This window comes from Barbus barbus (assembly GCF_936440315.1).
Source record: "Barbus barbus genome assembly, chromosome: 28".
Taxonomy (NCBI): Eukaryota; Metazoa; Chordata; class Actinopteri; order Cypriniformes; family Cyprinidae; genus Barbus; species Barbus barbus.
In genome coordinates this window covers 2,789,660-2,816,192 of record NC_136756.1, presented here as the reverse complement: position 1 = coordinate 2,816,192, position 26,533 = coordinate 2,789,660, and the positions used below count along the sequence as shown (strand labels likewise).

The following is a 26,533-nucleotide window of genomic DNA, read 5'->3' as shown; positions in this document are numbered from 1 at the left end:
TATTAACTAGTCATTGTAATTACTATAATAAGTACGTAGTATGTACATTAGTAACAGGACTGTAAAATAAAATGCTAGCATTATCATCCCTCGCTCAACAGGGTGCTCCTGTAAGAAAGAAGCAGAGACTGGGACAGACTTTTAGTATCACCACCGCTTAAAAAGCTGCAATCTAATCCTATTTCGTGAAATAAACCTGATCTCAAGAAGGTTTGAGCTTACGGACCTGTTGCTGTGGCAACAACTCTGAACTCTGAACTCTAAAGAATGCAGGATCTAAATTCTAGACTTATCTAGATTAAATCCACATATATGACCCTGGAGCACAAAACCAGTCTTAAGTCGCTGGGGTATATTTGTAGCAATAGCCAAAAATACATTGTATCTTTTATGCCAAAAATCATTAGGATATTAAGTAAAGATCATGTTCCATGAAGATATTTTGTAAATTTCCTACTGTAAATATATCAAAACTTAATTTTAGATTAGTAATAAGCATTACTAAGAACTTCATTTGGACAACTTTAAAGGAGATTTTCTTATGACTTATGACTGGTTTTGTGGTCCAGTGGCACATATGAAAAACGGGGCCTGGCTTTCTTTATTTCTTTCTTTCTTTCTTTATTTTACAATAATAACTGGATGACTGTACAGTACTCCTTACAAATTAAAGGAACAATACACATGACAGTGATGTATAAATATTGTAGACTAATACATGAAAATAATTTGTACTTTTTTCCTACAAAGACATTTTTCTGCATCTGAATTTGGGTTTTAAGTGAAAAAAATCTTAAAGGTCTTAAAACAGGCTTCACTGGTAGGATGATTTTGGGGACAAATATGACAAGTTCTTGACAGGTATTGTGAGACTCCCATATTATTTATTAGTCAGCACAAACATTTATAATATATCTATATAATCACATATGATAGCTTCTGATCTGACATGTTTTAGCATTTCGCTGTCGCTTAAATTCTGCAACCATGGTTTTCTCTGGGTATAAAACAAGACTTCCTGAAAGCATATTCCGCCTGAGGTAAGAGTGTCAGATACATCCATAAGCACAGCACGCTGAAGGACGAGACACAAAATCAGACAGCCCCAACTAGCAGAGGTGAGAAAAGATGAGAAACAGTGAGGGTCAGACAGACGAGAGGAAAGCCGGGGGTCTACCTGACTCAGAATGATGTCTACTACGCTGCCAATCACCACCAGAGCATCAAACCCATTCCAGGGGTCCACACAATAACCCTAATCAGACAGACAGCGGCGGGGAGGACAGGAGAGCAGAAGGGTTAAACATCACAGGACAGGGGCACAAGAGCTCTGACATCACTGCATTATAGCCAGACAAAAGAAAGACCTACCTTTGGTTTGAAGGCAACCAGTTTGAGGATCATTTCGACTGCAAAGACCCCCGTGAACACCATGTTCAAAATGTCCATTGCATAATTGAAAAGATGTGACTGGCCGTGATGCTGTGTACGATACGTAGAAAATAAAAACAAGAAAATAATTTTTTTTATGTGGAATATAGTACAGTCCTTAAAACTCATTCATAGAGATCATGAGGTCCAAACAGAAAATATACAAATATTCCCTAACCGCCAGAGAACCACCCAGACAGCAACATAGTTTTGGCCCAGATCCGGCCTACATCTGGCCCGTGTGAAATCCATGCGGGCCAGATGTGGGCCGGATCTGGGCAACATTGTACTACTCTAGGACTCACGACTTGTGCTGGATTTATTGCATATGCTTGAATAGAGCTGGGGTTTTCAACCTGCACACACCTTATGGGTACCGTTTAAGGGGGGCATCTATAAAAATAGTTTTTCTACAGAAATAATGTTTTTCTATAGTTGAATTTCCTTTAATGTAGTTTCTACTGAGTTCACAGTAGGTCTGTCGACTCTGTCCTGAAAGCTTTTTACTTCCTGTACCTGATTATTGCACTCATATTTATTCATTCTCATATTCATGTGGATAAAATTGTCTGCAAAATAAATACATGAAAGTAAATAGTTGGAGATTATCAAACCAGGAGTGATGTGTCTTCATTGTTTAAGCTGAGTTTTTTTCAAAAGGGTGATGTTTACTCTACAGCTCTTGCAACATGGGGTTAGTTGTAAGACGTGGTTTAAATATTTGCACACATGCTAGCAAAACTAAATATACCGTATTTGCTGGTTGCCATCTATAACACTATATAGAGAAAAAAAGTTTGCCAAAATTCAAAAATCTTTTGAAGATATCGCTGAACATTTATTTTAGTTTTTAGTATTCATTTAAAATGAGACAAATCTGCTATTATTTTAATCTCCAATCTGTTTTACATCAGTTTAGATAATAACTAGCAGAAGACACTAACCAGTTTTAAATTCCAGTGCCCCGCTATTATTAAACTATGCTATTCTATGACATTACTGATGTAATTTACACTATTTCGTTTTATGATTTTTAATGAGAAACCATGAGAAATGGGTGAATAAAGACTGACAGTCAATGTTTAATTTTTAGAAATTATTATTTCAAGAAATGTAAAGCATTTTGGCCGGTCTATTTTTCTCCTGTTGTGTCCTCGCTGTGTGTGGAGGGAGGGGAGTGTATCTGAATGTGTTTCTTCATCTATTTCTCCGCATCGTTTTGAACTATTCTGTATAGCTATGTGTTGTGATCAGGGTGCCGTCCCAAGCATGGTTGCAATGTGTTCATTGACAAACTCCAGATTAGATTTAGATTAAATTAGATTATTTTTTATTTAAAAAAAAAAATTATTTTATTTTATTCAACAAACATTTTAGTTTTTCTTGTATATTTTTCTCATTAGATCAGAATCTGATCTTCTGATAACATTTTAAGATGTCATATGGTCATGTCACAACGTGTCCCTCACATGATGTTACCATGTACCCCACCTACGGGGCATGTTGTCACATTTCACTTCCATTCTTTTGGGGTAAATAAAGAAACATGTACTGTGTACACTGTATTTATGAAACAAAGTGACATATTTGTACAAGACAAGTGGATGAAAAATGTATACTCTGTACCGCATGTGGATTTACGCAAACTGAGAAAGTCAAAAAGCGTTAGGCTATGCCAATCTGTTTCCTATTCTCTGAAGATGCCGTTGTGTTTGTGTAACAGTGCTGATGTTCTGATCTGTCTACTCACCTGAACGGCCAGACACAGTGTGTTGAGGACGATGAGCACAAACATGACATACTCAAAGCCCGTGGAGTTCACCACATACCAGAACTTATACTGGTACGGGTTTTTAGGGATGTATCTCCTCAGCGGACGGGCTTTCAGAGCGTACTCCACACACTTGCGCTATCAAAACACACAAGAAAACTCACACCCTCGTCTTTCATTCATATCCTAGCTGGATCAGAATAATATCTGTATGAACTTGCAGACCTGGTTCTTGTCCAGCTCACAGTTCTTGTATTCTTTCTCGCCCTGCTCCTGAAACGTGACAATGACAAAACCCACAAAAATGTTCATCATGAAGAAGGCGATGATGATGATGTAGATGATGAAGAAGATGGAGATCTCCACGCGGTAGTTGTAAATGGGACCCATGTTTTCCTTGTTGGAGTCGATGGCCTTATACAGCAAGCTGCAGGAGATAAAATACACTCGATGGACCAATGCATTTCAACAAAAGATGTGGGAGGTAATTCAGTCTATTTATTTTGCCATGAATGTACACAATTACCTAGTTGCATTTTATTATTCTAATTTACCCACCAGTTGAGAACCACGATGTGATGTGATATTAAAATACTTACAGCACAGTTCTAGTAACCATTTACTATCACATATACATCGGTCAAATGCAGACGTGTACTGTATTCATAAAACACAGGCAGCTAATATAATCATACTGTACTGTTTTATAGTCACATCCTTGCAGACCCTTTTGAAAAAGTACACGTAAAGCTGCAGTCCGTAAGTTTTGCCTCTTTGTCGCCATCTGTTTGAAAACCTGGAATTGCAGCTGTGTGTGGCATTATCTTCCGCGCGTGGGGTTGTGCTCCGGCACGGCTCCAGCGCGGATGAATCTAATGTTTTGACGAGTATGTGTGTCAATCTGTCAGTCACTGCACCGGTGTGGATGTTTACTGAACTTCGCAATCACAGATTCAAGTCTATATCTTGGAATATATGACCCATATAAGAATTTTCACCAGATATTGCCATCTGAACAAGTAAGTAACAAGTCTGCCACGTTTGTTCTGACCAACAAAACATTACAATAAATCAAGCTACCAATGGTGATTAAATCTAACGATCGGTTAGCTCATATCACATCTAACCGTGCAAATTATTATTACTGTTATACGTTATTCTCAAATGATTAAAGTTAACAACATTAGCATTGCGTGACAATGAGTATAGTGTGTATTAGCGTGTAGATTTCAATTTCTGTACAGTCTAATCTAATTGTCATGCTATTCAAATTTCATATTTCATATTAAAATACAAATCTTGTGTAATCCCAGGCTATCTGTAATCAGAAGCACGTTTAAAACTGGAATATAATTTAATTTCATTCACATGTGCATAAACACATAATCCTTTCTGGATTACAATCCGCCATCAAAATGATACATGTAATTATTCTAGCTGCTGTGAAAAAAGGCTATAAACGAACTGCCTCCTGCAGGATCCTCAGCCGGGACAACTTCTTTATGTTTACAGACGTGACGTAATGACAATTTAAAATCGAATTTCCCGCGAAAATCTACCCGTACCACTCAAATTAGAAAACATTATTATAAGATAAGCGTTGTGAATCAGGCTAAAGTAAGGCGATAGTTTTGAACACTGGCTGGGTATGTACTTGCTCAAATATTGATTTCCGATCATTTTTAACCCCAAAAAGTTACGGACTGCAGCTTTAAGCATTCTTTTAAAAATAGAGTACTTATTATGAAAATACAGTATTTTACTTTAAAAATATCTACTTAAGGGTTAACTGAATGTAATGCTTTTGGACGCTTAATTGAATGTTAACTGCAATTAAATGAAAATAAATTATACTATAATTTTATATTAAATGCAGTTAGCTGAACTAGCAGGAATGAGTAGGATTTAAGTATGTCTTTATACACTCCAAAAAAAAAATATATATATATTTTCTTAGTATTTTTGTCATGTTTTCTAGTATAAATATTAAACAATCAAGAGGCATTTACTTGAGAAGCAAAATTACTTAAGATTTAAAAATGTATCAATATTTAGTTAGTTTTTGCTTAAAACAAGTAAAAATATCTGCAAAAGGGGTAAGAAAAATAATCTTGTTTTGCCTCTGAATTAAGATTACATTTCTTACCCCATCGCAGATATGTTTTCTTGTTTTAAGTAAAAACTAACAAAATATTGACACATTTTTTCAGAAAACAAGACTTGATACCTTAAGTTTTGCTTTTCAATTAACTGCATCTTAATTCATATGTATGTATTATGAATCTATGTTCAGATATTTATACTAGAAAACAAGACAAAAATAGCTGTCATGGTTTGGTTTCCGCCTAGTTTCCTGTTTGCCCTTATTTGGTTTTGTTCCGGTTTTCCTCATCAGTTCCTTGTTAATTCATTCATTATCATCACTTGTGTTTAATTAATTATCTTCTTTCCTCGTTTGGTTGATCCCTTTAAAGGTGCCATAGAATGAAAAACTGTCTTTACCCTGGCATATTTAAATAATAACAGTTCTGTACATGGAAATGACATACAGTGAGCCTCAAACACCATAGTTTTCTCCTTCATATGTAAATCTCGTGATTAAAAAAGACCACTGAAAAACAGGCGAATCAGAACATAACACCGACTGTGACGCAACAGTCGGGATCACTACGCCCCCAACATTTGCATAAACCCGCCCTTGTTCTAAGCCGGCCGAACCATCAGAAGCTCTGCAGGTATTGTAAATAAACAAGCGCGGACAACAGCGAAAATAACACAATAAATGTTATGTTCCAGGCCGTGCAGGGGGTGTGAAGTGCAGGGATGGGTTGGTGTCTGTATTCAGAAAGGCACAGAAAGCAAATAACGCGAGCCACTAAAGGGACATGGTTAGCTCCTTGCTAGCGGTAGCCTGTTACAGTACATAAGATTTCACTCTCAGTAAGGAGAGATGAGGATGATGGCGAATGACTTACAGATCCTGAGCACCACTGACAAGCATCTGATCTTGTGAAATGTGTGGTAAGTACTGTTGCTCCATAATGTAAACATAGTTTGTGTGATCGCGTCTCTTGAAAGTGAAACTATAGCGCGATCGATGGATCGTTCAAAAGCAGTTTCAATGCCTCGCATATTAATAACTGCTCCCTGATGCCCGCGTTTTATAATACAGTATAATTACCCGACGATATAACTGCGAGAGAAAGTATTTAAATATATATGTTCCTCCCTGTGCTTCCTTCTTGCTGATGAGCCGTACTGTGAAACAGCCAATCAGAGCAGAGCTCATTATTATTCATGACCCTGCCAAATAAGCCAATAACAGACCGTTTCATTCTAGGGAGAAATCCTAGGGTTGTAAATGGACATGTAAAATCGTTTCTGGAGATTTTTTGCCCTTACCTAAGCCACATACCTTCTGTGTAGATATCAGAGAACAATTTAAAATACTGTATCAATGCATTCTATGGCACCTTTAAAAGTCCTCAGTTATCCTTATGTCTTTGTCTGATCTTAAGTTTATCAATGGAAAGGTTGTTGAAGCCGAATAAAGATACTCCTTTTTCCTACTCCTCATCGTGCGCTATTTCCCACAACACCATATCCGTAACAGAAGATCAGACCCAAAACAGAATGGATGACCGAGCAGGATTTATTGCCATTCGTGCCGCTCGCCCTCTCCAGTGCCCTGGAGGACCATGTCCTCAAGACTTTGTTCCGGCTCGGGATCACGTACCACCATCGCATGAAGCTCCCAGACACCTCCAACCTAAATTGGAAGGAGACGGTCATCCGGTGTCTGGAGAGTTGTCGATCCCGAGTCGGAGTTTCCCAAAGCCCGCCCGCAGCCAGAGAATATGGCAAGCCCGTCCGCTCCTCGCAAGTGCCCTCCAGTGCCTGCTCCTTGCAAGAGCTCTCCTGCGCCTCCGCTGGTCCCCCTCCCCGATGTGACTGTTACGGTGCGGGACGCACCTTCCGGCAGGGGGGGGATATCTGTCTCAGTTTGGTTTCCGCCTAGTTTCCTGTTTGCCCTTATTTGGTTTTGTTCCGGTTTTCCTCATCAGTTCCTTGTTAATTAATTCATTATCATCACCTGTGTTTAATTAATTATCTTGTTTCCTCGTTTGGTTGATCCCTATATAAGTCCTCAGTTCTCCTTATGTCTTTGTCTGATCTTAAGTTGATCAATGGAAAGGTTGTTGAAGCCGAATAAAGATACTCCTTTTTCCTACTCCTTGTCGTGCGCTATTTCCCACAACAGCATATCCGTAACAATACCCAGTAAGAACATAATTTTTTGCCATGTAATTTCATAATTACATATTGTGTATATTGTATATTAAGTGTACTGTAATGACAAGCATTTACAGTAAACCAATATATACTTTAATGTCAATGAAATTGTAGTTAAGTATGTTAAGAAATAGTATATTTTTTAGAATCATACTTAGAATCATGGCTTCTAATGTTTGTTTGCCAATTTAACAATAACAATTAGGCATAAAAGCTGTCAATCTATTGTACTTAGGATTTATCTTAGTTTCATATTTTTAGCTTTTGTAGGTTTATTGTTTTATTTGGGAACAGTTGTTATTTGTGTGAGTGTATCTGTTTGCTTAGCTTTAGTTTGGGGACAAAACTGTCACCAGAAGCCAATTAAATCTAACAAAACATCCTTTAGAGGCAATCGTTCGTGAAAGATGCAAAAACGTGTGTGGCAGGGGGTATTTTACATAACCCTGTGTGTGTGTGTGTGTGTGTTTGTGTGTGTGTGTGCTATGGTCTTACGCTGGCCAGCCCTCAAACGTTGAGACGGTGAAAAGGGCCATCATAGCCATCAGCACATTATCAAAGTTGAAGTCACTGTTGTGCCAGATCCTCTCACGCATTTGTGGCAGTGCTGTCTCACCAATACTGTACACGATATACGTCCCTCTAGAAAGACAAAAAGATGGTAGAACACACATGCACACACTGTGTATTCACTGTAAAACACTTCATTCGCTCACTTGCAGTCCTCTGGACTTGTCTTTGCATCATCGGTACAGTGGTAGAACTTCCCCTGAGGACAAAACATTTTCACCATGTAACAATGAAAACTGCTTGTTAATAGCACTTATTAAATGTGAAATCTTGCTTTGCTGGGGCACCTTAAACAGCTGCACACCGATACAGGCAAACATGAACTGAAGAAGTGTGGTGACAATCATGATGTTCCCAATCGTCCTGATGGCCACAAACACACACTGAACCACATGCTGCATTGGCAGAGAGAGAGAAAGCAGAGAAAAATGTTTTGTTCATTTGTGCATTTTACAATTAAACGGGTAAGGGATTATGGGCCAGATTTACTAAACAGGGAAAATTAGCCATTAGAGCGCAATTCCATAAAAGCGCTGATGGGAGGGGGAAATTCTGCATGTGATTTACTCACAATACACACATTAAAGAACACAGACGCAGCAGATCATTTCCAAAATGACCAGCGCAATCTACCAAGAGCAGCGCAAATTACTGCCTGCTTTAAGACACGCTTTTTTGGGCATTAAATAATGGTATAAATACCAGTAATTTGACGAGCGTAAACGTTAGTAAATCGTGTTATGTGGTTTATTTTAATGCTCTCCTCCCATAAATTTTGCATTTGAAAGGGAAGCTCCTACAAATGCATATTCATTGAGGTCAGGTGCAAAAATAAGTGTGCCCTCGCCTTTTCAGCGCTAATTCTTCACTGAGCAATCCTGACAGTACTATTTTAACACCAAAAGACTGTTTGTGCTGGTGCAAGCTGTTAGTAAATCTGGCCCTAAGAGTTTTAAGCTTCTAAATGAGTCAATTTTGTTTGATATTTTGATTTATAAGAGTTAATTGCATTAACTATACAGGAAGTGTCCAAACTTGTTGTTCAGTTATCAGAGCATTTTGAAATAATACATAAAAAACATGTATGGCATGACCCCTAATCTCAATAAAGAATGTCAATGCAAGACTAATGTTTGCATCCAAACAAAATTGAATTTAATGGGTCTCAATGAGTAGATTCACTATCAAAATATTTTTTTAGCAGATATTAAGCAGACAGACTACTAATACTCTGACTTGTAGTTGACATATAGCTGCAAAGTTACTTTTAGTTAGTAAAATGTCTAAAGTGGACTATCAAAATTAAGTGTTACCTTTTTTTCAGTCAAAGTCAAATTTTCTTTGTTATCTGTTACATTATATCACCTTCAAACATCTATAATGTCCAAATAAACTTTGAGTTTATGTTTACATTTGTTGAAATAAGGTGTACTCTCACAGCTGACACTTTTGTGACTTCTCTGCACCTTATTTCTGAATATTACCAATACTGTAGCACCTTTACCCAGATCTTCACAATCTTTTATATCTGGTGAGCTTCACATTATACTTGTGTCAAACAGAGATAGCAGTGCCTGACTTTGAGTCCTTTGGCTCTGTTGATGGCTCTCAGAGGTCGAAGCACACGCAGAATTCTTAAGATCTTCACCACTGAAATGGCTGACGATCTGCCGAACATAAGCACAGTGACTAACTTCAAATGTACAGAATAAAATAATCCAGCAATGCGTGTGGGGATATGTACGTACTGTATGCCGAAGGAAACGAGGGAGACTCCAACCACCAGCAGATCCAGCAAATTAAAGTAATTTCTGCAGAAAGCTCCTTTGTGAAGGAAAGCACCAAACGCAGTCATCTGATGAACACAACAAAGACGAGTGAATAAACTGCTTGAAGCTAAACAAATTCTTTCAAATTGTATTTATTACATTTACAGTGTATGTGTTGAAACGGCTAATAATAAAATGTGACATTCTGTAGTTTTGTCTCATATTCATCTTTTAATCATATTTGTAAATGTCTTGACTCCACAGCCAACAGAGCAATTTTGTCTTTACTGTTCCAATACTATTGGAGGGCACTGTATATTTAATAGAAACAGTAGTCAATAAAAGTGATTTGGGTTGTAAATTCCTGTCCAACTCAATAACCCCAAATAAGAAACTAGTAAAGCACACCTTTATAAACTAGAACAGGTAAGAGAGTTATAGGTTACACTTTACTTGAAGGGGTGTGCATAAGACTGACATGACACCTTCATAATCATGACATGACACACGTCATGAATATGAAGGTTTTTTATGCAGGTTTATGACAACTGTCATTAAGTGTCATTCGCTCAGTTATGTCATTTTTAATGCAAAGATGACATTGTTTGAGATGTCTTTGTTATGGACTAGGGGTAAGGGTAGGGGTAGGGTTAGGTCAAATAATGTCATCTTTGTATTAAAAATGACATAACTGAGCGAATGACACTTAATGACAGTTGTCATAAACCTGCATAAAAAACCTTCATATTCATGACGTGTGTCATGTCATGATTATGAAGGTGTCATGTCAGTCTTATGCACACCCCTTCAAGTAAAGTGTTACTGAGTTATAGTCACATTGAATAGTGTGCAGATGGAAATAATATAGGAGTCTTTACCTTCAACAAGATCTCCACTGTAAATATAGTAGTGAAGGCATAGTCAAAATAACCAAGAACCTGCACAGAGAACGCAACAACAACAACAAAAATCAGTCAGTTCAAGTTATTTTATTTCTGCAGCTCCTTCACAATCCATGTTGTTTCAAAGCATTAATATCTTAAAGCCGTTTAAGTGAGCAGCCAAATAAAGAAAAAACATACTGAGAGGAACCAGACTCAGCTGGAGCCCATCATCCACTGACATTACAATGTGCATATGCTAAATATTACCTAGTTATTACTATCTAGTTAATAGACGTGTTAAATTCAATATGGTGTTAAAAAATCGTATAAATGTATGAGGTGGCAAGAGGGGCCTTTTACCCCACACACGGGGCACATGATATTGATACAAATACTTCAGCTAAAATAATGTTTTTTTTTTTTTTTATAATGTTAATACTTGACAATACTTGATTGATAATGTTAATACTTCATCATTTAGTTAATAGTAAAAGTTAATACTTGTTCAAAACAATCACTTTAGCAAAGTTTGTACTATTTTCTGCTTATTTTGAAAAATAAAATAATTATTTTTTGTTCAATAAATATACTGTCATTAAAATATGTTAATATAAAAAATATATTTTAAAATACAGAAACAGAATCATTTTATTAAATAAAGATGCAGAAAGTATTGAAGGAGATCCAATAACAATTGAATATAGATTTACAGTAGTAACAACAGATGATATTTTATTATATGAAATGATTAATATCATGTTTTTAAATATGATGGTTTCATTCGAAACATGGTTATTATCTCTAACATGGACACCCAACATGATATATGATATTTACCATCTGAATCTAACCATGTCATGTCAACAAATGGAAAAGTCAGTGATCTATTAATTATCATGTTGATTACTGTGTTCCTTTAGCCCCAACAGCAGGGGCGTGTTTTACCCCAAAAACACCATACTTTTACATATTCTTTCGTTATTTAAAAACTGTTGCTTTAATTATCTTAAAACTGAAAATTGTTAAGAAGACCTTTGTCTCAAAATATATGCATTAACTTTAGTGATTCTCATTTGCTACTTAAATCTACAACAAATATAAAATATTAGATCAAATAAGCACAGAATCAACTTTGCGCTGCTGCGCAAACATCGCACCAAGGATGAGACAAATATTAACGTGCATCTTGAAAAGTGAATGTTTTGGATTATCTGAAAATAATATCAAAGGCACCTTTAGCCCCGTTGTACCCTATCATGTGTTCACTGGATCAGTCAAATGATTCAATAGGTAAACAGTGAATCTGCATTTGAAGCATCTTGTGAATTCCTGTTTGGAAAAGTATTCCTTCAAACTGTGAAAATGATGCTGCATAATTAGCCTTTGTGTTTAAAGAAGAAATTCCAATTTTCCTCATATTTGTGTATGTTACGCTATTAAGAAGAACAGATGACACAGTGTTTTGATCGTGCAGGTTTTTCTTGACTGTCTTACAATGTTTCGGGCAGAGAAGTTACGGATGGGGTCCTCGGCTGCCAGCGAGACGGAGCTCAGCATGATGAAAATGAGGATGAGGTTGGTGAAGATCTGATGATTGATGAGCCGATGGCATGCCACACGGATCCTGCGTTATAGACAGAGGTGAAACGGACAATAGTGTGTGAGAATGAACAATATGGCAGTCCAAAAGATGTTTTTGAAATGCCTTGTGAAAAAGAAGTGTTCTTATTTGTATTAGAGGTGGGTATTTGTAATGTACTTCTAATCTTAAAAGTATATTTTTAAAAACTATACTTGAAGATTATGTAAACATAATAAAATATAAGGCCACTTAAGTGACCTAAACTTGTACTTCAAAAACCAAACTTTATAATAGCGTCAGATTACAGTATTAATCAGTACATTTATACAGCATTACAGTACATTTAAATCAGTATTTAATCATCTTTTGTTGTGCTTGCATGTAAAAGAGCAGCGTGAACATTCTGCTAAACATCTGCTCTTGTAACCACTGAAAAAAGAAAGTGTTCACAAGCATATACAGTGCCCTCCATAAGTATTGGAACAGTAAAGACAAAATTGCTCTGTTGGCTGTGGAGTCAAGACATTTGCAAATATGATTAAAAGATGAATATGAGACAAAACTAGAGAATGTCACATTTTAGTATTAGCCGTTTCAACACATACATGTTTTACCAAATAAAAAGAACAGCACTTTTAGAGTTCATCCCACTCATTGATGTGAGCATAAGTATTGGGACAGTTGAATATAAGGCAGATATAAAAGATTAAAAGCTATTATTGTCACGGCGAGAGTGAAGAAGGACTCAGATGCAGAGTTGAGCAGGAGAAAACTTTTATTTTCGCCACCAAAACACAAAATAATTGAGAAGTGAGATTCTCATACACACAACACGAATACGGACAAAACAATCTACTCACAACGAGGAACGGAAAAACAGGGACATATATGGGAATGGGGGAATGAGCGACAGGTGGGGGAGAGTCAGCTCGTGATCCGTGCCCTCCCGCTGCACGATCAGCACTGATTGCCCAGACCACGAGCTGCCGAACATGACAGGACAACACAGACAGCACGAGGAGCCGAGAAGGCACCCTGAACTGTGACAGTACCCCCCAACTCAGGATGCGTCCCCGGAGGACTCACCATGACGCTGATGAAACTGATCAATGAGAGCGCGGTCCAGAACGTTGCGAGCCGGAATCCAACATCTCTCCTCCGGACCATAACCCTCCCAGTCTACCAGGTATTGGTAACCTCTACCCCTACGCCTCACATCAATGAGCCGCCGCACCGTATAGGCTGGCAACTCCTCGATGAGTCTAGGAGGCGGAGGGCCGGAGATCAGGGGCTGGAGGGGAGAGCGAAAGACGGGCTTGATCTTAGAAACATGGAAAACCGGGTGGATCTTTTTAAACTGAGGGGTTAATTTGAGCCGCACCGTCACCAGACTGAGCACTTTAGAAATCCTAAATGGTCCAACAAATTTGGGTCCCAGTTTACGCGAGGGAAGTCTGAAGTTGATGTGCTTAGAAGACAACCAGACCTTTTGACCATACACGTAAAGTGGGGGCTTGGTACGGTGACGGTCCGCCGACACCTTGTTCCTCTCGCGAGTCCGAGTGAGGGCTTCTCTGGCGATCCTCCAAGTACAGAGGCATCTCTGAATAAACGCATGCGCGGAAGGAACAACGGCATCGGATTCTTAAGAGGGGAATAATGGTGGCTGGTAGCCTAAACAGCACTGGAAGGGAGATAAACCCGTAGACGACACAGGGAGGGAGTTATGCGCATACTCGACCATGGTTAACCTGGAACTCCAAGATGACGGTTTGGCACACTCTCCAAGTCCTGGTTGGCACGCTCAGCCTGACCATTTGTCTGCGGGTGATATCCGGAGGATAGGCTTGCAGTCGCCCCCAGCTGTCGACAGAACTCTGTCCAAAATTTAGACACAAACTGGGGACCCCTGTCAGAAACCACGTCCACCGGGAGGCCATGAATACGGAACACGTGATCCAAGACAATAGTCGCTGTCTCCCTCGCTGAGGGTAATTTGGGGAGGGGAATAAAGTGGGTCGCCTTTGAGAACCTGTCCACCACAGTGAGGATTACCGTCTTGCCATTAGAAGGGGGCAAGCCAGTAACAAAATCCATCGTTATGTTTGACCAGGGTCGCGAAGGGACCGACAGCAGCTGGAGTAGCCCTACTTGGGGGTCGATTGGAGCCCTTACCCGCTGCGCAAATCGGACAGGCTGACACGAACCGTCGAGCATTCCGCTCCGCGGACGGCCACCAAAAACGCTGCTTGATTAACCTATACGTACGAGTCGCTCCAGGGTGGCACGCTAGGCTAGAGGAGTGGCCTCACTGTAGGACGGCAGTTCGGACTGACTCGGGCACGAACAGCAGACTCTCTGGGCATCCCTCGGGAACAATAGCGCCGCGTAGCGCAGTGCGGACCTTGGACTCCACCCCCCAGGTGACCGCCGCCACAACCCGTTCAGGATGCAGAATAGCCACAGGGGGGGAGGGACTAGCCTTAGCCTCAAACATCCGCGACAGCGCGTCAGGTTTACCATTCTTAGAGCCCGGGCAATACGAAATGGTAAACCTGAAACGTCCAAAAAATAATGCCCAGCGAGCCTGCCTGGAATTTATTCTTTTAGCGGTGCGGATATACTCCAGATTTTTATGGTCAGTCCAAACAATAAATGGAAACTCCGCACCCTCTAACCAGTGACGCCACTCCTCCAGTGCCAGCTTGACAGCTAGTAACTCCCTATTCCCGATGTCGTAGTTCTGTCCCTTGGGGGTTAAACGATGAGAAAAAAAGGCACAGGGGTGTATTTTCTCGTCTGAAGATGATCTCTGAGACAAAACTGCCCCAACCCCCACCTCGGATGCATCCACCTCCACCATAAATTGCCGAGACGGGTCGGGGGTCGTTAAAACGGAAGCCTTCAAGCTCTCAAATGCAGTTTGGGCTTGCGACGACCAACAGAATCGTTTCTTAGTGGAGGTGAGATCCGTCAAAGGAAGGGCGACCTGACTAAAGTTCAGAATGAACCGCCTGTAAAAATTGGCAAACCCCAGAAAACGCTGGACCGCTCTACAACTATCTGGGGTGGGCAAATCAGCAACAGCTTTTACCTTGGCAAGATCCATTCGGATACCTTCAGGCGAGAGAATAAACCCCAGGAACGGAACCGACCGTGCGTGAAACTCACACTTCTCCACCTTGGCGAATAAACGATTCTTCAGCAGCCGCTGGAGCACTCGCCTGACGTGCTGGACATGATCACACTCATTCTGGGAGAAAATCAGGATATCGTTGATGTAAACAAAAACAAACACGTCTCTGAGCACGTCGTTGACGAGTGCCTGGAAGACCGCCGGGGAGTTTGAAAGGCCAAACGGCATGACAAGGTATTCAAAATGCCCAGAATGGGTGTTAAAGGCGGTCTTCCATTCGTCCCCCTCCCTAATCCGAACCAAGTTATAAGCACTGCGGAGGTCCAACTTCGTAAAGATGGTTGCCCCCAGCAAGAGTTCGAAGGCCGACGACATCAACAGCAAAGGATAACGATTATTTACCGTGATGTCATTCAACCCCCGATAGTCTATACAGGGGCGCAGCGAACCATCCTTCTTCTCCACGAAGAAGAAAGCTGGAGAGGAAGAGGAACGGATAATGCTTGCTACCAGAGAATCGTGTATATATCTCTCCATGGCCTCCCTCTCTGGTCCGGACAGAGAGTAAAGGCGCCCCTTAGGTGGGGAAGTGCCAGGCAACAGGTCAATCGCACAGTCGTACTGGCGGTGCGGAGGTAGAGATGAAGCTCGGGACTTACTGAACACCGCTCTCAAGTCATGGTAAGCCTCCGGTACATTCGCCAGGCTCACCGGCTCCTCCTGCAACACAGAACAAGACATGACCGGGGAAAATGCTGATTGGCCAAGCGATGGCGTCGCTCCCCCACAGTCAACCGTGCTCTTCCGACCTGCATAGGCTTCTCCTCCGGGAGGACGAGGCGTTGAGACAGCGTGTCACAAGCTGTTGTCGACTCGGCCCCCGTGACACACTCGCGGGGAAATCCCCCTCTTCGGTGCCGGGAACGGAGAGCGATCCAGTCGTCGACTCGAATGGCGAGGTCGATCAACCCATCCAAGCCCGCAGGCAGCTCAAGGGAATAGATCTCGTCCTTCACATGCTCTGCCAAGCCGTGGAGGAAATGATCCCAGAGTGCCTTCTCGTTCCAGCCACAGGAGGCGGCAAGCGTACGAACCTCAATGGAGTAACCGGACATGGACTGCTCGCCTTGCTGAAGCAGTGACAAGGCGATTGCCACCTCAAATCCCCGAGCCGAGCGATCAAACACCTTGCGCAACTCCTCCGAGAACGCCTCCAACAACTGACAGCAGGCATGCTCGCCATCCCACATGGCAGTGCCCCACTCCGTCGCTTGACCCACCAAGAGCGTAATGACATAAGCTACCCTGGAAAGCTCCGTGGGAAAACAGGATGGCTGGAGAGCGAAGATGAGTGAGCGTTGGGACAAAAATGACCAGCATGAATTGGGCTCATCCGAGTACGGAGCGGGCGATTTAGTTGCAGATCCCTTGTGCACAATCACAGCAGTGAGTCTGTGACCCACAGACATCACCAGACTCTTGGTCTCATCCTTTGAAATACTTTTCCCAGCTTTTAATGCAGCCAATTCCAATTGTTGCTTGTTTTGTGGAGTGTCTGCCTTTACTCTCCTCTTCATCTGGTGAAATTCATGTTCAATCGGATTTAAATCTGGAGATTGACTTGGACAGTCTAAGACTTTCCATTTCTTTCCCCTTATAAATTCCTTGACTGAACTGGCAGGGTGTTTTGGGTCATTGTCCTGATGCAATATGAAGCACTTCCCAATGAATCTGGTGGCATTTTCTTGAATATTGGTAGGCAAGATGGTTTTGTACCCTTCTGTAAATTCATTCTGCTACTGTCATCATACATTAAATCATCAGTAAAGTTGAGAGGGCCTGTTCCAGAGACAGCCATGCATGCCCATGCCATGACACCACCTCCACCATGCTTTACGGATGAGGCTGTATGCTTGGGATCATTTGCAGTTCCCTTTTTTCCTCCACATTAGTGCTTTCCCATCACTTAGATAAAGGTTCATCTTTGTCTCGTCGGTCCATAAACACAGTTCCAAAACTCTTCTGGCTCACCTTTGTGCTTTTTCGCAAACTCTAATCTTGCCTTTCTATTTTTGGTACTGGTCAAAGGTTTGCATCTTGCTGTGTAGCATCTGTAATTCTGTGTGAAAGTCTCCTGAGGACAGTAGATTGTCAGAGCATCACCCCAGCTTTCTGGAAGTTGTTGGTGATTTTACAGACACGTCTTTTAGGGTTCATTTTCACAGCTTTTATGATTTGTCTGTCATCAACTACTGTTGGTTTTTCAGCTGATCAGGTAGTTGTTGGTTGCTGGTGGTTTCCAAACTCTTGATTTCTCCATGCCCTTTGTTTTTGCTAGAGCTCTAATTGACTTCCTTTTCTTTTAGCATTCAAATTGCTTGCTTTCCTCTCAAAGTCAGCTCCCTCATCTTTATCCTGGTTTGTGTGTGTCATCATTGAATGCAAGATTCAGAATACAGAAGTAATGGATATAACTGATACGACACATTCCCTGCTTTTAATATCTGAAGAATTAATGCAACAGGACACAGCTGATCACTTAGAAAGACCTGTGAGGCAACTGTCCCAATACTTATGCTCACATCAGATAGAGGGATGAAACTCTAAAAGTGCTGAACTTCTTAGCTGGTAAAACATCTATGTTGAATCACCCAATAATAAAATGTGACATTCTGTAGTTTTGTCTCATATTCATCTTTTAATCATATTTGCAAATGTTTTGACTCCACAGCCAACAGAGCAATTGTGTCTTTACTGTTCCAATACTTTTGGAGGGCACTGTATAGTGCCTTGCGAAAGTATTCATACCCATTCCTTTTTTTCATGTTTTGTTACGTTGCTGCCTTATGTTAAACTGCTTTAAATTCCTTTTTTCCACATCAGTCTACACTCCATGCACAATAATAATTAACAATAATTAACTCAGTATTTGGTTGAAGCACCTTTACAGTCTCAAGTCTTTTTGAGTATGATGCGAAAGGCTTTGCACATCTGCATTTGGCAATTATCTGCCATTCTTCTCCTCACCTCTTCAGCTCTCAAGCTCTGTCAGGTTGGATGGGGGCTGACAGACATTTTCAGGTTTCTCCAGAAATGTTTTATTGTGAGAATTTTTTCTGAACTCTTCCCCAGATGTGTGGCTTGACGCAAACCTGTTTCTGAGCTCTATAGGCAGTTATTATTATTATTATTATTATTATTTATTTTTTTTTACTTCAGGGCTTGGTTAGACCTTTTATTAAGATGTGTGTGTCTGTCCAAATCATACCCATTCAATTGAATTTGGCACAGGTTAACTTCACTCAAAGTGTAGTAACATCTACATACAATATGAATGCTCCTGGGCTAAATTTCAGCTGTCCTGGATAAGGGTATGAATACTTATGCAATGGAATCATTTAAGTTTTTTATTTTAAATAAATGTTTAAATATGTTAAAACCCTATTTTTTGCTTTGTCGTTATGGTATATGAAGTGTAGATTAATGTGGGGGAAAAAACTGTACTTCTGCTGTAGCTTGTGTACTAATCTAATTTTGGTAACACTGTATTTTATGATTACATCTATTAGTTGCTTATTAGCATGCATATTACTAGAATATTAGCCATTTATTAATAGTACTTAAGCACATATTAATGCTTTATTCTACATGACCTTATTCTACATCCCTAATCCTACCCAATACCTAAACTTAACAACTACCTTACTAACTATTAATAAGCAGCAAATTAAGAATTTATGGAGGGAAAAGTTGTAGATAATAGTTAACAAGTGTTACCTATTAATTTTACATTTACATCTATGCATTTAGCAGACGCTTTTATCCAAAGCGACTTACATTGCATTCAAGTTACAGTTTTTACATTTTATCAGCTCTATTCTAAAGTGTGACCCTAACTTCTACTTTAAACATGCCATTTTGTACTATGCATATGTTATGATAAATTGCTTGTGATGTTCCACATTTGTAAGTGACTTTGGATAGAAGTGTCTACTAAATTAAAAAATGTAAATGTAAATAAAGTCATACTGATTTAGAATGGGGGTGACCAAATGATGGTAGAGATCTAATTTCTGAGTGAACTATCCCTTTAAAGATTTGTATGACCTACGGGTTGGTGTTGCTAAGGATGAAGAAGGCGCTGCCCTCTGGGATGGGTGGCGTCTTTTCTCTGAGGCTCAGCTCTGACAGCCTCTGCGGCCGCGGGCCTGGTGGTACCTCGGGCTCATCTTCCTCATCCTCTTCTACATCCAAACACAATCACAGCGATCAGCTGACATTACTGGAGCTCATGTGCAGAGCTGAGGGGTAAATACTATTAGAGGTTCACCTGAGGAGTCGATCATTTCGTCTGTCTGATCCTGATCACCCTCCTGATCATCAGATGCCTGCAACCAATGGACCTCATTAATTGTGATAACGTAGAGCCATCTGCTCATTATAACATAGTAAATGACCTGATATTTTGGTCAGATTGTCCTACCAGGGCTTACTGGGCATGCGCACATCAATATCACGTTCGTTTTCTAAAGCTGAACAACAATAGTTACTGTATTTGCTTTACTGTAAGGGGTAGGTTTAGGGTTGGTGTCGGTGTAGAAGTTGAAGGGTAAGTTCACCCAAAAATGAAAATTCTGTCATTAATTACTCACCCTCATGTCGTTCCAAACCCAAAAGACCTTCGTTTATCTTCGGAACACAAATATTTTTGATGCATTCCGAGAGCTCTCAGACCCTCCATAGACAGCAAAGGATATTACCGCGATCAACGCACAGAAACATAGCAAGGACATCGTTAAAATAGTCCATGTGACATCAACGGTTCAACCGTAATTTTACGAAGCTACGAAAATACTTTTTGTGCGCAAAGTTACCGTTAAAGCTACCCGAGTTACCGTCTTTCACCATTTTGGAGAGTATCCCAGAACGTAATCAGCGTTGCTTTACGTTCAGCATGCGCACACTTTTTTTTTTTTTTTGATTACATATTCAATATATCTGAAGATGAACGAAGGTCTTATATAGTTTTGGAACGACATGAGGGTGAGTAATTAATGACAGATTTTTCATTTTTTGTGAGAACTAACCCTTTAATAAAACACAATCTAATAGGTAGAAAAATGTATTTATTGTTGATTTCCGTCCGTAGCTGTATCCCTTCTTAGCCACAACCCTAAACTACACATAATTACTGTATTTGCATTACTGTAAGGGTAGGCTTAGGGTTGGGGTAGGTGTAGGTGTGGACGTTAATAAACCATAATTTGACAGCTAGAATTTTTCGTTGTCGAATTGGTGTTTTAATGGGAGGTAGCCAAATCTGACAGGGTAGCACAGATCGACAGAACATAAGCCCTGTCCGGGTGGTATTTTGACCCTCAGCAGCATTTTGTGATAATGTTCAGTACAGCTACTTACCAAAGAAATAAACACATGACTAGTCAAGTATTCCAGAGAGCCATGTCACCCACCTTTACGTCTCCATCGTCACCATCTTTCTTGTATATGCTCATACTCCTACACAAAACACACTCTGTATGTTAGCAGATGTTTGTGCTCCGTATCTGAATGAAACGCTTCTCAAGATATCAGAGAGGAGCACTTACCTGCTTTTCTTCCTCTTGTTCCTCTTCTCTTCCTCTCTCTGGGCCGAGTTCAGACTTTCAGCATCTGCCAGGTTATCCACAGCAATGGCCAAGAAGACGTTCAGTAAGATGTCTGTTTAGATGTGTTAAGAAATTAAAAGGAACACATTCAGTTCTCTCCCAATCCAATTTTGAAAGAGAAAGTACAAACGCAGGCAAGAACCCTTGCCATTTTCTTCCAACTGTTGCTCCACCATGACAGAAGTTCAGCTGAGCTCAGTCCATATATGTAATGTCTAATAACAAAATAAAAGTTACTTAAATGTATTGCTTTAAGGTACAGAATGTTATTTGTCTATTGAAGATAATTGGCTTATAGTTGCAGGGTTGGATATTTTCAGTGCTTTTTAGCTGTATGCGAGAGCAAGAGAACGCACTTCTGTTTGCATGCTGCAATAAATGCAACAAGGTAAAGTCAGAAGTGTCATGCTTGTGTGGGAATGGTAAAAAACGCAAGATAGAATCATACCGGCCCTTTGTTTACTTCATTTTACCGCGGATTCATTTATAAACAAATAATAATTTGATGCAGGATTTTCAGAAAGATTGAAACTGAAAGATGATGCTGTGCGATCATATTGGATCCGGCAGTAATGTCGCAACACAAGTGTGTTTTTATTAAGTGATCACTATTGCTTTGTCTGTTAAACAGATCGTTTATGTATTGAGTTATTTATGTGTTTTTGACCTAAATCACAGCAGCTTCCATCTATGAGGAATGTCACTGTCAAACATACACAACTGTTAGCCAATCACAGCAGTGGGCGTTTAGTCGTCACACCCTTATAGGAACGCCCACCTGGAGGGCAAAACGAAGCTTTGCTCCACTGACCGCCAGCTATTTTTACGCAGGTTGCATGAAGTAGTAATGTAGTAAAACACAGGTATTTAAAGGCGAAATTCAGTAAATACCTTATTGATGATGTATATTTTGTACAGGCAAGAGGATGAAGACAGAATATAAACACAATGTGCAAAGTTTCACATTAAGTGGTTTCCCATAGAAAACCATTAGAAGGAAAACACTGAAGCATTAAACGGATTGCGTTCATATTCCGGCCTCATCTGCTTGCCTGTGTAAACTATTCATCATTAATATGGTGATTACTGAATTTGATCTTTTAATATTACTGTTTTAAATATATTAAGGCACTTTAAGTGTTTTTACAATGTTTTGTCACACTGTTTATGACTGAAATATTGCCGCGGGTGCTTAATATGGATTGCAAATGGCCAAAACTTGCATTTTGTTCAGAAATACCTTTGTTTTATTCTTTTGAGAGGTGATCTAAATATTTGCGGCTGGGACATAGATGAAAAACTGACACGCTTGTGCTGCATTTCTATGGATGTTTTTCCCTCCAAGTCTTCGAGCCGGTCACGTGACTGAAAGCTATGAAATCAAGCAGAGCGTTCTGATGAGGTCAAAAACAGGACAGAAAATAGCCTATTACTTCTAAATTATGACATTTTTGATAACATTATAAGTGGCCCTCAGAGAACAGTACAACATAATAAAAAGGCAGTTCATGACTCCTTTAAGAAATGTGGTCAGACACTTTTCAGAATGCAACAATGTGTGAAATCAAGATTTGTGTTTATGTTTTTGGTCACTTTAGGCCCGAAATGTAGAAAGTTCATTTCATTGCCCATTGTATCTTTAAACATACGCTTTTGCTTTAATCACTACAAATCAGCAGAACAGCTTTCATTTCATTCTTCAGCTGCTTGTTTGGTCAGTTCAGCACAGTCTAAGAAATTTTATACAGTAAGGATGTGAGTTCAAATGGGCTGAACAGAAGAAAAGATACAGTTTCCACAGATGAAGAGGATGATGAAGTAGATGCACACGAGCATGCCTGAGGAGGAGGGACCCCCGTACGCCATGATCCCATCATACATCACTGTATTCCAATCCTCACCCGTCAGGATCTGATGAGCAAGAAAAAAATGTACATATTTACAAACGGTTATTTGACACAGCATGTCATGCTGTGTTCTACTGGCTGTCTGGCTTTATGTGCTGCATCTAAAACTGTTTCTGCTGTTTCTACATGCTGCTTCCATGCAAACTTAATGTTCATGTTGTGAACTATCCAAATAATGCCAAACCAGCTATACATTACATTATATGCATAATGTGTGTGATTGTAACAGACTGATATATTACATGGTATTTTGTGATTACAGTAGGTATTTGCAAAATATTCCGTGGTACTTCAAGGAATAGCAGTACAGTACTATCATTCATACCATGGTATTTTAAGAAAGGCAGGAGCAGAATATGAACAAGTCTTTAAATATGCAGATTTGTGTAAATAAAAAACTACTGTTTAAAAGGTTGGGTAATAATACAGACTTGCACATTGTTTTGAAAAAAAGATTTAAAATAAACAATTTTCTGTTGAACTTTCTTAACTACCAAAGTATCTTAAGAATGGTACCAGATCAGCATATTAGAATGATTTCTGAAGGATCATGTGACTGTAGTAAAGATGCTGAAAATTCAGCTTTGCCATCATAGGAATAAATTTAATTTTAAATTATATTAAAATAGACAGTTAAAACAGATATTTTAAATTGTAATATTATTTCACAATATTACTGTTTTCACTATAGTTTTGATCAAATAAATGTAGTCTTGGTAAGCAATACATTTCTTTACAGTTTTGAACGGTAGTGTACACACACACACACACCTGAAAGACAGTCAGCAGGGCTTGAGGAAAGTTGTCAAAAGTGCTCCGCTTGGTAACAGTCTCGTCAAAGTTAAACTTTCCGCCGAAGAGCTGCATGCCAAGCAAACTGAAGATAATGATGAAGAGGAAGAGCAACAGCAGCAGCGACGCGATGGACTTCATGGAGTTCAAAAGAGATGCCACCAGGTTACTCAGAGACGCCCAGTGACTAGAAACAGAAAAAACACTCAATACAACCAGCAACAGATATTTTAATTATTTTTTTTAATGTCATCAAAAAACAACATCTGTTACAACAATTTCAACAGAACTTTGGCTTGTAGTTTGATTTTTATTGACTCTTCAAGAGCAATACTACCAGTTGGACATGTGGGATCCTTGAAAAAAAAATGTTTAGTAATCTAGCTTACTTATTTTAACTGGCCCTGCAGTGAGACTTTTTGGTACAGAAGTACAAACACATGATGTGCACCAACTACCCATATATTTCTGTTTGATATGTTCTATATATTTTGACTACTGACACATCAATACACATCAAAAGTGAAGTGTGAGAAACAAATATTAGTCTGATGAGAAAGTTGGGTAACACTTTAGTATAGGGACCAATTCTCACTATTAACTATTTGTTTATTAGCATGCCTTTTATTAACATATTGGCTGTTTATTAGTACTTACCGTTGGCTGTTTATTAGAACATATTCTGGATGACCATATTCTACATCCCTAATCCTACCCAATACCTAAACTTAACAATTAATAAGCAGTAAATTAGGAGTTTATTGAGGCACAAATGGTTTGTCGATGGCGAGATTTGACCTTAAAATAAAGTGTGACTGAAAGTCCTCATCTTGTCATTACAGTGATATGAAGGCAGCATAAGAAACCAGCTGATCATGTGCACTGTTTCTCACCGTGTGACTTTGAAGATTCTGAGGAGCCGGACACAGCGAAACACTGAGATGCCGAGAGGAGACATGATCTCCAGCTCCACGAGGATCGTCTCCACAATGCCTCCGCAAACTACGAAGCAGTCGAAGCGGTTGAAAAGTGACACGAAGTATGCCTGCAGCCCCAGACTGTACATTTTTATCAGCATCTCACATGTGAATAGGGCTAACAACACCTTATTAGCCACAGCTGCAGACAAACACAACAAGAACAAATAAGATGTAATACATGTAATCTATCTCTGTATATCACAGTTGATCAGTTTTGGCAATACTGTTATCATTTGTTTGTCAGTCATCAAGCTTTGGTAACACTTTATTTTGATTGTCCCTTTAGAGCATTCTGTTGCATTCAATAAGTAACTTTGCAAGTACATGTCAACTTTAACCCTAACCCTACAAGTCTACTAATTCTCTACAAACACTCTAATGAGAGTTAGTAGACATTTAGGTGCAACATTACTTATAGTCAACAGAATATGTTAAAGGGACCATCAAAATAAAGTCAAACCCAAGCTTTATTCATTTTTGTGTCAACATCCAAAGGTGTATAAAGCAAGAAGAGTTTCAGTGAGTGGTTGCTGTGAGTTTCTCACCCTGGACCTCCGTGAGCCAGTCGGGCTGGTTATAATGTTCGGATGATATTGTGAGTGTATTGAGGAACACCAGCAAAATCACCAGCCAATAGAAGAGGGTGGATTTCACCACAGTTCGGCACTTCCGGCGACAATACCTGTTCCAGCAACGCCAGCGGCTGCAGAGATGGGATGTGATTGGACAGCACTGCGAGCGTTACACACTGAATGCGTGCAATTTATGTGAACACATGTTGTATGCTGTTTAAAGTGTCCATGCATGCAATGTGGTCAGAAGACTGTTCAAGCTTTAATGTAATGAAATGCAAAGCTCTTCGAATGCATTCATATCAAACACAACATACACAGCAAGCATCAAGCACGCAGCACATCAACAAAGAGCTTTAAATGTTAAAAACAACGTGCACACACACCGACATGCAAAATGATGAGGTAAAATGACATCAAAAAGACAAAAGAACAGCAAACACACACAACTGGAACCGAATTCAGCTTCGAACACACACACTGAGCTACTGACCTGAACTTCGACTTTGTCAATTTCTGACTGAAAAAGTTAAAAATACACCATCACTTCGTGCCACACTACAAGCTGACAAAACAATTTCCAGCATGTGACAACTAGTTAACATTTCATTAGAGATTCAAGAGCTGGCAGTTTCTTTGGAGGTTATCGCAGGCACAAAACGGTGTGAAGAACTTCCCATATAACTGTATCTAAGGTATAAAAATGGAGTGCTTACCAGATGGGCCCACAGCAGACTTTCTCTTCTTCTCCTGGGTTCTCTGTGTTCACAGACTCGGTCTCACTTGTGGGGATACTTGCTGCAGAGACGCAGAAAACACATCACTGAGTACAAGAGAGCCTAGCTTGCACTACTGTAATGCAAAGGGAGTGCTTTTTTGCTAACAGAAGCTGTAATAAAACATAATTAATTTAAAATGCTATAATGCTAAATTACCCCTGCCTCTTCAGCAATCACACACACAGTACAAAGAACCATCTAAACTCTAGGCAATGCAAATAAATTCTCCTTCAATCTATCAGAGGGCCTACAATGATGCCCCCTGTCTGCTCCTCTCTGGTAGAACGAGCTGCCAATCTTAACCTTATTTGCTGAGACCACTGCACCTTTCAAGAACATCACTGCTTAGCAAGCTGGACTGATATCTTTCTGGTCTGATTTGCTTCAAAGTACACTTCTGT

The 26,533-nt window shown here is 39.8% G+C and overlaps 1 pseudogene across 1 annotated transcript in view; it reads right to left on the bottom strand.

Moving 5' to 3' along the window:
- Positions 1-26,533, bottom strand: part of LOC306847942 (voltage-dependent L-type calcium channel subunit alpha-1D-like) — a 107,870-nt pseudogene that overhangs the window by 22,727 nt on the left and 58,610 nt on the right. The window contains exons 10-27 of the transcript in view: positions 26,070-26,151; positions 25,327-25,513; positions 24,695-24,920; positions 23,781-23,988; positions 22,893-23,013; positions 21,039-21,154; positions 19,548-19,680; positions 12,213-12,342; positions 10,713-10,772; positions 9,814-9,920; positions 9,645-9,732; positions 8,353-8,460; positions 8,212-8,264; positions 7,991-8,137; positions 3,428-3,629; positions 3,182-3,340; positions 1,372-1,482; positions 1,178-1,255 (exon numbers count right to left, since the gene is read on the bottom strand). The product of the transcript in view is annotated as a voltage-dependent L-type calcium channel subunit alpha-1D-like (transcript). The remainder of the gene's footprint in view (positions 1-1,177; positions 1,256-1,371; positions 1,483-3,181; positions 3,341-3,427; positions 3,630-7,990; positions 8,138-8,211; positions 8,265-8,352; positions 8,461-9,644; positions 9,733-9,813; positions 9,921-10,712; positions 10,773-12,212; positions 12,343-19,547; positions 19,681-21,038; positions 21,155-22,892; positions 23,014-23,780; positions 23,989-24,694; positions 24,921-25,326; positions 25,514-26,069; positions 26,152-26,533) is intronic.